Source organism: Salmo salar, chromosome ssa01, assembly GCF_905237065.1.
Source record: "Salmo salar chromosome ssa01, Ssal_v3.1, whole genome shotgun sequence".
NCBI lineage: Eukaryota > Metazoa > Chordata > Actinopteri > Salmoniformes > Salmonidae > Salmo > Salmo salar.
This window is the reverse complement of record NC_059442.1, coordinates 25,124,317-25,137,656: the sequence shown is the minus strand read 5'-3', so window position 1 is coordinate 25,137,656 and position 13,340 is coordinate 25,124,317.

The window sequence follows — 13,340 nt, the reverse complement described above, 5'->3', positions numbered from 1 at the left end:
ACGAAACAATCAAAACACACACTTCTCTTCTGCCACGTCCTGACCCAACTACACCCTCTACTGGTCAGGACGTGACAGTACCCCCCCCCCCCCCAAAGGTGCATACCCCGAATGCACCTACACTGAAGAAAAAAAAATCCCCCTAAACAATAAGGGAGGGGGGGGGCTGCCGTCAACGACGGCACTGTGCTACACCCCCCCCTCCCCTCCCCAACCCACCTAACCTGGAGGTGGATCAGGTGCGGGACGTGGCCTCCGCTGTACCCTTGGCGTCGCCCACTTAAGTTGCGCCCCTGGCCGCGCCGGAGGACTGGTGGGCGACCCTGGTTGCGCCCGGCGACTCTGGCTGCGCCGGAGGACAGGCGGGCGACTCTGGCTGCGCCGGAGGACAGGCGGACGACTCTGGCTGCGCCGGAGGACAGGCGGGCCACTTGGGCTGCGCCGGAGGACAGGAGGGCGACTCGGGCTGCGCCGGAGGACAGGCGGGCCACTCGGGCTGCGCCGGAGGACAGGCGGGCGACTCGGGCTGCGCCGGAGGACAGGCGGGCGACTCGGGCTGTGCCGGAGGACAGGCGGGCGACTCTGGCTGCGCCGGAGGACAGGCGGGCCACTCGGGCTGCGCCGGAGGACAGGCGGGCCACTCGGGCTGGCCCGGAGGACTGGTGGGCGACCCTGGTTGCGCCCGGCGACTCTGGCTGCGCCGGAGGACAGGCGGTCGACTCTGGCTGCGCCGGAGGACAGGCGGGCGACTCTGGCTGCGCCGGAGGACAGGCGGGCGACTCTGGCTGCGCCGGAGGACAGGCGGGCGACTCTGGCTGCGCCGGAGGACAGGCGGCGACTCGGGCTGCGCCGGAGGACAGGCGGGCGACTCGGGCTGCGCCGGAGGACAGGCGGGTGACTCTGGCTGCGCCGGAGGACAGGCGGGCCACTCGGGCTGCGCCGGAGGACAGGCGGGCCACTCGGGCTGGGCCGGAGGACAGGCGGGCCACTCAGGCTGGGCCGGAGGACAGGCGGGCCACTCGGGCTGGGCCGGAGGACAGGCGGGCCACTCGGGCTGGGCCGGAGGACAGGCGGGCCATTCGGGCTGGGCCGGAGGACAGGCGGGCCACTCTGGCAGATCCGGCTCAGGATTCACCAGGCTGGGGAGACATGAGGGAGGCCTGGCTCTGGGTGCAGGCCCTGGACTCACCAGGCTGGGGAGACCCCCTGGAGGCCTGGTCTGAGGAGGCGGCACAGGAGAGACCAGGGTGGAGGGATCCACCGGAGGGCTGGTCCTTGGAGGAGGCACAGGACGAACCAGGATGGGAAGACCCACTGGAGGACTGGTCCGAGGAGGAGGCACGGGCTTGACCAGGATGAGGAGACCCACTGTAGGACTGGTCCGTGGAGGAGGCACGGGCTTGACCAGGATAGGGAGACCCACTGGAGGACTGGTCAGTGAAGGAGGCACGGGCTTGACCAGGATGGGAAGACATGCAGGATGCCTGGTTCTGGGCGTAGGCAAAGGACGTGCAGGGCTGGGAAGACATGCAGGAGGCCTGTTTCTGGGCGCAGGCACAGTCTTCACCAGACAACCAGCACGCACCTCAGGCCGAGTATGGAGAGCTGCTTCAGGTGACATCATTTCCACGACACGCTCCGTAGGGCGAATGCCGTGCCTTATGCACCAAACTAGCAGCTCTCTCATCTCTCTCTCTCCTTTAATTTCCCCATTAACTCCGTCACAGTCTCTGCCTCGTACCCCTCGCTCACCTCCAATGTCAACCCGGCTGGCTCTGGTTCCGACGTCGGCTCCGCCGACTGTCCCGTGTGCCCCCCCCCAAAAAAAAATTATTGGGGCTGCCTCTCGAGCTCGTTGCGCTCTCTCTCCTCGTAATATCGCCTCTCCGCTCTCGCCGCTTCAATCTCCCACTGCGGGAGGCGATAATCCCCAGCCTGAGTCCATGGTCCCTCTCCGTCCAGGATTTGTTCCCATGTCCACGAGTCCATCAGGCTGTACTCCTGTTGCTCCTTCCTCCTTCGCTGCTTGGTCCTGGTTTGGTGGGTAATTCTGTAACGGCTGCCTTTCGAGAGACTGGACCAAAATGCAGCGGAGTTAGTGTTCATGATATATTTAATGAAACGGAACACTATACAATTACAAAAACAATAAACTGACAGCCAACACAGTCCTGTCAGGTGCAAACACTGTAACAAGAACAATTACCCACAACCCCCAAAGGAAAAGTAGGCTACTTATGTGTGACTCCCAATCAGCCACAACCCTCTACAGCTGTGCCTGATTGGAAGTCACACTGCCAAAATAAACGAAACAATCAAAACACACACTTCTCTTCTGCCACGTCCTGACCCAACTACACCCTCTACTGGTCAGGACGTGACAGTTGCTGTATATGACAAAACTGAAATGCTGAATTGTTTCAATGAGCACTTTGTATCATCTGGTAGGCTGTTTGATTCAGTGTCCTCTGTCTCTGTACAACCCTGTGTGGATGAACCAGTGAAAGCTGGTCAAACGTTTAGCTTTTTGCCATTCTCAGTGCAGGAGGTACATAAAGCCCAAAATCCTTAGATCAAATAAAGCCTGCAGGTACTGATCTTCTTGATCCCTGCTTTTTAAAACTGGCAGCTGATTTCATAGCTGAACGACTTACATGTCTGTTCAATCTAACCCTGGAATATAATGAAATTCCAAAGATCTGAAAATCAGCATTTGTCCTACCTCTTTTAAAAAGGGGGGATCCAACACTTTTAAATAATTATAGGCCAATCTCAAAGCACTCACCCCTGGCAAAAATACTTGAAACCCTTGTTAGTGAACAGCTAAAAGAGTTTTTAATTATATTACTCTATTTTATCATTGTACCAATCAGGCTTCAGGAGGAACACAGCACTGTGTCTCTTTTTATTGATCTTGCTAAGGCTTTTGATACAGTTGATCATGTTATAATGAGGCAGAGATTGTCGAGCTTTGGTCTTTTGGGGCATGCAGTTGCATGGTTTTCTAACTGCCTAGAAGGCCAGCATCCCGGAGTTGCCTCTTCACTGTTGACATTGAAACTGGTGTTTTGCGGGTACTATTTAATGAAGCTGGACAAAAAATGGGAAAAAAATGACCAAAGAAATGTGCTTTTCTTTCAAAAACAAGGACATTTCTAAGTGACCCCACGCTTTTTAACGGTAGTATACATATTACCTCAATTACCTCAACTAACCGATGCCCCCGCACATTGACTCTGTACCAGTACCCCCATATATAGACTCGCTATTGTTATTTTATTGTTGCTCCATAATTATTTGTTAATTATATATTTTTATTTTTTACTTCAGTTTATTTCAGTAAATACTTTCTTAACACTTTTTTAGTTAAGGCCTTGTAAGTAAGCATTTCACTGTAAGGTGACAACATTCATGAACATTTCATATGGTTTATTATGGCGTAATATGCTCTGGTTTCACTTTTGTATATCCAGATGTGGACTTGCAGGGGAAGATAATGCAGCCATTTTCCTGTAAATCCCATTGTTGCAGCATTTCCTGAGTGGCTGAGAGGTGATAAGAGGAGTCTAATATGGGCTAGTGTAATAGGAACTAGTCCTGACATGTTAGAGTCATTTCAATAACCTCTCATTTTCTGGAACAGACCCCAAACATACACCCTCAAACACTTCAGAACATAATTTGGAACATCCTTGGGAAAATGTTGGCAGTCTTCTTTCAGACTCAAAATCCCAAGGGATGCTCTTCAAAGTTAACATGTAATTCTTAGAAACATCGAGTGAATAGTTTAAAACCCAGTCTTGTAGTAATGGACTGAAAATCCACTCCAACTTTCTGAAGATGACAGAATTAATGTAGGAGAAATTGTAACCTAATAGTATAGTACCTAATAGCATGTCACTTCAGTTTATTTAGTAAATATTTTCTTAACTCTTATTTTTCTTAAAACGGCATTGTTGGTTTAGGGCTTATAAGTAAACATTTCACGGTAAGGTCTAAACCTGCTGTATTCGGCACATGACAAATTAAAGTTGATTTGATCTGATTCCGTATCATGTGTATTTAAATGCAAGAGCCTCTGTTCGTGTCTATCCAGGTAGCGAGCTGGGCATCACTAGCCTCAGGCATTGTATTGTGATGAGCCCCACTGTCTTTCTTTCAACCTAACTGTTTACTGTAGGCCTACCATAGTCTATATGACCATCTGCCTTGATTATGAATGCATTAAAATTCATTAATTATTCAGCTCGTAGTGTAGGCCTATACTGCCCTAGAAAGGCAAAGAGCAGTAACTATACAAATAGTGAAACTGCGAAAAATGTTTTAAAAGTTTTTTGCTGTCCTGCCAAGTATGGTGTAGGTAGATAAATGATACACTGATGTAATATATTATTATGAAGTCATTTTTATGCATATCAACCATGACCACCGATCTGACCTATGACCCCTAAAGTACTGTTACTGCACTCTGCTATTGTATGACCTTAAATTAATATATGGGTAATGCAAAAGCAAAATGCAGTGTCTACAATCTAAATGTGTTGATCAAACTTTCTTGTATTTGTAAATTATTTGATGGAAACAAAGTTCTAACTACATTCCAACTGTATTTCATGTTTTTTTATGTAGTTATGATTTCATGTTTTGAATGTTGTATTTAAGTAACTCTCAAGCCTTTCCCCCATTAGGTAAGAATTATTTCATCACGGAGAATGTTTATACTTTTAAGAAATATTTGACTAGCTAGTTTTTACATATTTTGTTTGCCATATTTCTTACCATTATCTGGGTATTTGCTTTTCAATATGAGTTCAACCATCATTTCTCTGCTGGGCTGTAACTTGTTTATCTGGTGATAACTGGATCACTGTCTTTCTCATGTAGTGTGTGACGGTGTGTGTCGTGATCGGGATCGCCTGAACTCGGAGCCCGATAGAATAACATGGCGAGCTGCAGTCAAACACGGTGGAACAAAGCCTGAGTGCAGTAATTTTGCATTGTAACTTCACTGCTGTTTGCCTTGGTTTTTACCTGGATTTTGTAGTTACTTCAAATGTGACCCTCCATTTTCTCTGAAACGGAAGATAATTGAACCAGGTCACAAGATAAAACGGATACTACAAAGCCTGATTTCGGTCTTAAATTTTGACCAAATGTGTAGTTCATGCAGTTTGAAAATGTACAGCAGAATACCTGTGCACATACAGTAATCCTAATACCTCTTCATGGACTACATTTGAACATTGTCTGCTTTTAGGGCATGAACTAGTTTGGTCCGATTTAGCCTCACTAAAAAAGTTATTTTAACAATGCTGATTATGCATCTTGTTGACATTCATCCAGGACACCTTGACTTGCATTACACACACACCATTTTTTTCTCATGAAATCATGTGACTTATAGAAAAGATTGCTGTAAAATGTTGCAACACTCAATTCGTGCAAATATGGTAAGGTAATACCAAGATGCAAAAACGTCGAATTGGTTTAATATTCCAACAGGGGCAGGCAATTGACAAGTCAGGGCAGGCAGGGGTCAGTAAACCAGAGGTGGGGCAAAGGTATAGGTAGGCAAGCAGGCTCAGGGTAGGCAGAGGTCAACAATCCAGAGGTGGGGCAAAGGTAAAGGTCGGCAGGCAGAGTGGTCAGGCAGGTGGGCTCAGAGTCAGGACAGTCAAGGGTCAAAACCAGGAGGGTGAGAAAAAGAGAGATTGGGAAAAGCAGGAGCTGATAACAAAAACTCTGGTTGACTTGACAAACAAGCCGAACTGTCAGACAAACAGAGAGCAAAGGTATAAATACACAGAAAAGATGGGCGACACCTGGAGGAGGGTGGAGACAATCACAAGGACAGGTGAAACAGATCAGGGTGTGACAGTACCACCCCCTCTAGGGGCGCCACCTGGCGTCCTACCTGGCGCATACCTGGTTGACCGGGGTGTCAGCGTTGAAAATCCGCGATGAGGCCTGGGTCCAGGATGTACCTGGCAGGGACCCAGCACCTCTCCTCTGGGCCATAACCCTCCCAGTCAACCAGGTACTGGAACCCCCTGCCCCAAGGTCGAACCTTCAGTAGACCGTGTAAGCCGGTTGACTGTCAATGAGACTGGGGAGAGGGGTGGGCCTTGAAACAGGAGACAAAGGGCTGTGAGACATAGGTTTGACACTGGACACGTGGGATGTATACGAAGAGTACGGGGCAACAGAAGATGAACAGCAGAGGGGCTAATAATCTTGGCGATGGGAAATGGGGGGAGAGTTTGCGGGATTCCACCCGGAGGGCAGATCCCGGGTGGATAGCCATACCTTCTGCCCGAGATGATACCGGGGAGCCAGGGTACGATGGCGATTCGTTTGTCGTCGATACCTGGAGGAGGTCTTGAGGAGAGCCGACCAGGCTCTCCTCCAGGTACGACGACAGCGGCGGACAAACATCTGGGAAGAAGGTACGCCGACCTCTTCCTCCTGCTCGGGGAAGAGCGGGGGCTGATACCGCAGGGAACCCTCAAATGGAGAGGCCCATGCCGGCTCCAGGAGATGGGGTTGGCGGAGACCGGCAGTGCAGAGTAGTCTCAAAATCCTGGTTGGCTCGCTCCGACTGGCCATTGGACTAGGGGTGGAACCCAGAGGACAGGCTGGCCGACGACCCAATGAGGGTGCAGAATGCCTTCCAGAACCAGGGCGAGAACTAAGGCCCCTGGTCGGAGAACATGTCCACGGGCAGTCCATGGATCTGGAAGATGTGCTGCACCATGAGCTGGGCCATCTCCTTGGCTGAGGGTAGTTTGGGGAGAGGAATGAAGTGAGCGGCCTTGGAAAACCGGTCGACCACAGTCAGGATGGTGTGTTGCCCTCAGACGGGGGGATATGTGGGACCAGGGACAGTGAGGGACAGGCAGTGGTTGCAGAAGACCAGCCGGAGCTTGCCAGTGACTCTTATTCTGAGCACAGACCGTGCAGGCGGAGACAAATGCGGTGACATCCGGAATCATTGTAGGCCACCAAAAGCATTGTCGCACGAAGGCCAGGGTCCGACGGGAGCCCGGGTGGCAGGCAGCCTGGAGGAATTGGCCAACTTCAGGACCGCAGAGCGGACAGCGTCATGGACAAACATCTGATTATCAGGGGCCCCCCAGGGTTTGGCTGGGACCACTGCGCCTCCCGGACCTGTTTCCCTATACCCCAGTTGAGTGCCGTCACCAGGCACGAGGTGGGAAGGATGGTCTCAGGCTCCGGGGTGGTACCCATGGGGCTATAGCGGCGGGACAGTGCATCCGGCTTGACATTCTTGGATCCCGGCCGGTACGAGAGGGAGAAGTTAAACCGTGTGTACAGCAGGGCCCAGCTGGCTTGCCTGGAGTTGAGGCGCTTTGCGGTGCGGAGATACTCCAGGTTCTTGTGGTCAGTCCACACGATGAATGGGTGTTCCACCCCCTCCAGCCAGTGCCTCCATTCCTCCAATGCCATCTTCACACTCCCTGCGGCGATGATGAAACCTAGAAAAGGGATGGTGGAACGATGGAACTCGCACTTCTCTGCTTTTACAAATAGTTGGTCCTCCAGGATGCGTTGGAGAACCTGTTGGATGTGGAGCCCATGTTCTTGGGTGGAACGGGAGAAGATGAGGATGTCATCTATGTAGACAAAGACGAACCGGTTCAACATGTCATGGAGAACATCATTGACCAGGGCCTGGAACACAGGCCAAATGGTAAGGCCAAATGGCATGACCAGATACTCGTAGTGACCGCTGGCCGTGTTGAAGGCGGTCTTCCACTCATCCCCATCCCGTATCTGCACCAGGTGGTAGGCATTCCAAAGATCCAGCTTGGAAAACACGGTGGCCCCCTGGAGTGGCTCGAAGGCCGAGGAGATGAGTGGTAGCGGGTAGCGGTTCTTCACCGTTATGTCGTTGAGACCCCGTAGTCAATGCACAGGCGCCGGTGGAAGAAGAAGAAGAACGGATGAATACTGCAGGAAGGGAGTCCTCCATCGCCTTGGTCTCTGGTCCCGACAGAGAGTACAGTCGTCCCTGGGGCGGAGTCGTGCTAGGGAGAAGGTCAATCCCGCAGTCATAAGGTTGGTGCAGCATGAGCGAAGCGGCCCAGGCCATGCTGAACACCTCTCGGAGGTCCTGGTACTCAGCGGGAATGGCGGAGAGGTCCGGGGCACCTTCTGAGCCCCCAGGAAGATGTTCCGGGGCAGGTTGTGTTGACTTCAGGCAATGGGTTTGGCAGAACGGGCTCCAGCCCATGATGGCACCAGTAGACCAGTTAATGAGGGGATTGTGTCGATGGAGCCAGGAGAATCCCAATACCACGGGAATCAGAGGGGACTTGATGAGCAGGAACTGGATAGCCTCGCTGTGGTTCCCTGACACACGTAGGTTGATGGAAGTGGTGTTGTGGGTGACTCGGCCTATAGAGCGCCCGTCCAGCGCTCTAACGTCCATGGGAATGGAGAGGGGCTGAGTGAGGATGTTTAGCTCGGACGCCAGGGTAGCATCCAAAAAGCTCTCATCAGCCCCAGAGTCAATGAGAACCCAGAGAGATTTGTACTGGTCTCCCCACAGCAGAATGGCATGAAAAGGAGTGTGAGCAAGGGAAGCAGGAACGTTCTCCATATGGCCCACCAGAGTACTCGCTCCTACCGGTGAGCCTGTTTTTTTTAAAGGACAAGAGGACACGAAATGACCAAGAGTCCCGCAATACAGACAAGAGTCCCGCAATCCTGTTTTGGCGGCAGCGTAGCTGTCACGTCCTGACCAGTAGAGGGTGTAGTTGGGTCAGGACGTGGCAGAAGAGAGTGTGTGTTTTTGATTGTTTCGTTGATTTTGGCCGTGTGACTTCCAATCAGGCACAGCTGTAGAGGGTTGTGGCTGATTGGGAGTCACACATAAGTTGCATTTTGGTACATTCCTGAAGACAGCCCTTACAGTAGCCTAGTGGTTAGAGCGTTGGACTAGTAACCGAAAGGTTGCAAGTTCGAATCGCCGAGCTGACAAGGTACAAATCTGTCGTTCTGCCCCTGAACAAGGCAGTTAACCCACCGTCATTGAAAATAAGAATTTGTTCTTAACTGACTTGCTTAGTTAAATAAGGGTAAAATAAAAAATTCTGCTGGTGACAGCCCAGCTCTGCCTAGTGGCTTAGGAAGTGGTGGCTCGGCCATCTTCAGCAGCTCATGGGGCAGGCTAGGAAGTCTCAGGTTCTCTCGGCAGCGAGACCATCGGGAGCTTCTGGGATGACTCAGAGGCAAGGTGAGATCCCTGGGCATACGAGCGAAATCCAATTCCCTCTCCCTCCGTCGTTCCCGTTATCGCCCATCGATACGGATGGTCAAAGCGATGAGGGAATCAAGCTCCATAGGTAACTCCTGGGCAGCACGCTAGTCCTTGACCTCCTCCAAGACGCTGTGCAGGAACATGTCGAACAGTGCCTCTGGATTAACTTCAGGGTGGCCTCTCGCCCAGAGCATCAAAAACCTTCCTCACTTCTCCCACGAACCCCTCCAGACTAGCACATATGGCTGGCTGTTGGCCCAGGTGAAAGCCCTCCCGGACATCAGCGTGATGAGGTAGGCTATCTTGGAGCGATCCGAGGGGAAGGAGGAGGGCTGAAGCTCAAAGACAAGGGCTGGAACGGTGCTTGGAACGCCCGACAGGTGTTCGGCTCTCCATTGAGATGAGACGGCGCTGCTAGCAGCTGAGGAGCTGTGGGGTCACCACCATGGTAGGCAGCCTACCAGACAACCCGTGGAATTTCTCCAGCAAACTGTCCAACGCCCTGTCACGGTGTTCTGCCAACGTTTGGACCCCCTCCACAAGGCCACGAAGCAATTCCTTGTGCCTACCGATGGTGGCTCCCTGGGTGGAGATGGCTTTGCGCAGCTGGCCCGGGTCTGCTGGGTCAGTCATGGCCAGTTTGTACTTTCAGGAATCAAGGTAAGACCCAGATGCAGACACGTCGAATTGACAATGGTTTAATATTCCAACAGACAACAGGCAATAGACAGGTCAAGGCAGGCAGGGGTCAGTAAACCAGAGGTGGGGCAAAGGTACAGGTCGGCAGGCAGGTCAACAATCCAGAGGTGGGGAAAAGGTACAGGTCGGCAGGCAGGGTCAGGGTCAAGGGCAGGCAGCGTGGTCAGGCAGGACAGGACAGGCAAGGGTCAAAACCAGGAGGGCGAGAAAAAGAGAGACTGGGAAAAGCAGGAGCTGATAACAAAAACGCTGATTGACTTGACAAACAAGCCGAACTGGCAACGGACCAACAGAAAACACAGGTATAAATACACAGGGGATAATGGGGAAGATGGGCGACACCGGGAAGGGGGGTGGAGACAATCACATGGACAGGTGAAACAGATCAGGGTGTGACAGTTTCAGCGGATTTTGTGTGTTTTTGTGCATTTTTGTGTTGCTTAAGTCATGTGAAAAGACACACATTTTTGTGTGACTTAATTTGGGGGAGGGCAAACTTCGGAACAATTTTTTACAACGTGTCACGTCCTGACCAGTAATAGGGGTTATTTGTTATTGTAGTTTGGTCAGGACGTGGCAGGGGGTATTTGTTTTATGTGGTTCGGGGGTTATGTGTATGTTGACTTTGTTATCAATTATTTTTAAGAAAATATTTATATTTTCTTTTTATATATATCTTTTTTTACCTTTATTTAACTAGGCAAGTCGGTTAAGAACAAATTCTTATTTTTATACAACCCTAGTTGTATCTAGTTGTCTAGTTGTCATGTATTCATTATCTTTAACTGGTTCATTGTTTGTAGTTTGCATGTTTCAGTAATGATTATGAGCTTTTGGTATATTTGGCATTTTTATACATATTCTGTATTTCCACAGAAGAAAGCAATAATTAATCAACACACTACTGTAAATAAATGGACACTACCTGTTATAAAACAGTAATTGCTCACCATAAATAAATGGTGAGAAGTGCTCAGTCTGAAGCTATTCAGCTATGGGTTTCACAGCCCTATAATAATGATACAAGTTATATCAGCTTAAAAAGGGTTTATTTGCAACCTATGTTGTTGGGAATAGTGCTATAGGAGAGTCTGAAATGAATGAAATACCCTAACCCTAAGCTATGTTCAATGTCAGCAGCAATTTCCAGTAAGAAATGTTTGGTCTAAGGCCATTTGGCAATGGGTTTCACAGCTCTATAATAATGATACAAGTCATATCAACTTAAAAAGGGTTTATTTACCACCTCTGGGGTATAGCATGTTGGGCAAAGTGGTATCGGAGAGTCTAACATATAACCCTTAACTTGAGTTCAGTCTTCGCCAATAAGAACCAAGAGTGGCCTAGCTTCATCCTTCATGTCTGTGAAAGGCCTCAATTCTAGGCCATAGAAAATCCTACATCCATATCATTAGATCAGAACAGGATGGATCAACAATGATTCATATAACTGGTTTGCATCCGTGATTAGCAATAGTTACATTATTAATAGTTACATATGATGTGGATCATTGTCAGATTATTTGATATATAGTGCATTCGGAAAGTATTCGGACCCCTTGACATTTTCCACATTTTTTTACATATCAATCTACATATCCCATAATGATAAAGGGAAAACAGGTTTTTATAAATTTTAGCAAATATATAAAAAAAAAAAAAAACAGAAATACCTTATTTACATAAGTATTCAGACCCTTTGCTATGAGACTCAAAATGTATTTCAGGTGCATCCTGTTTCCATCGATTGTCCTTGAGATGTTTCTACAACTTGATTGGAGTCCACCTGTGGTAAATTCAATGGATTGGACATGATTTGGAAAGGCTATATAATGTCCCACAGTTGACAGTGCATGTCAGAGCAAAAACCAAACCATGAGGTAGAAGGAATTGTCCGTAGAGCTCCGAGACAGGATTGTTTTCGAGGAAGAAATGGCAAATTCTTTTCACTTGATTAAAATATTCCACGACATTAACAATATTGGCTTGTTAACATCTTTATTTTTGATATAAATAAATGTGGGACACAAAAAAAGGCAGTGTAGAACACCATTGCCCAAAATGCATTGATCCAATAACTTTCAAAAGATTGTTCTGAAGATTGCTCCCAAAATGTATTTTCCTATGAATTAAGTCTTTTTCTACGAATTAAGTCGCACAAAATTGTGTGTATTTTCACACGAATTAAGCCAAACAAAAACGCACAAAATCTGCTGAAATACTTTTTGTACATATTTACACAAATTGAGTGTGAGATTGTGTTGCTGTAAACGTGCCCTGCTACAAGCAGGAAACAAGTTATGGACTAACCAGAAATGTGGGATATCTGTTTATAGCAGGGGAGGCTGCTAAAGGGAGGACGGCTCATAATAATGTCTGGAACGGCGCACATGGAATGGCATTAAACACTAGGAAACCATGAGTTTGATGTATTTAATACCATTTCACTTATTTCGCTCCAGCCATTACCACGAACGAGCCTGTCCTCCCCAATTAAGGTGCCACCAACCTCATGTGGTTTATAGAAACCCTGGAAGATATATGTGTGACCTATCTCATCATCTTTTTTGGCTAACTGCATTGGAATATTCTAATCTTTAAAGGGTCCATCTGCAATTCCTACGTCAATTTTCAGACTTTTTAAATTAATTATATATACCCATTGATTCTTAAAGAATAGAACTTATAAATGCCTGATGACCTTAGTTCGAATGTCATACCCCATCCAACCCCAAAATAAGCTTTTTTTTACACTGTTGTTTGTTAACAATGTAATGGTACACAAACGCTATGTAGCTTTAAAACATGGTGAACATTTGTATTTTAATCTTATGGATGGTCAGTCCTTAAATCCAATTGCCTGGCTACCCGAACTCCTTGCTCTGGCCAAACACTAGGCCAAACATTTGGCCAAACGCTATGCCACGCATATGCCACGCCACGGAAGTTAGTTTGTTCTCTGCAATGAGTCTGGATCTGAGTACCTCCCCAACGATTTCTAGAATGGAAAACCAGAATGGAAAACCATTCTAGACCATCTGGTCCCAGAAACCGATGGGTTGGGCCAGAGCCAGAACACACATAACAAGTTAAAAAAAAATAATGTTTTATCGTAATTGGCTTTAATACTCTGATTGGTTCGAGATGATCCAATGTCTGATGACTTTGCTTTCAACAACACCCCTCATTTTGAAGTCACCACAAATAGGTTTAAGCAAAGTATAGTGTCATTGTTTTCAGGAAAGTGTACCCATGTCGATAGGAGGGGCAGGAGGCAAACTAAAGGCAAGAGCAAGGCAGCCACCTGATCTAGCCTTTCTTCCACCGCAACATATGTGAGCTTGGACCAAGTTTAGTG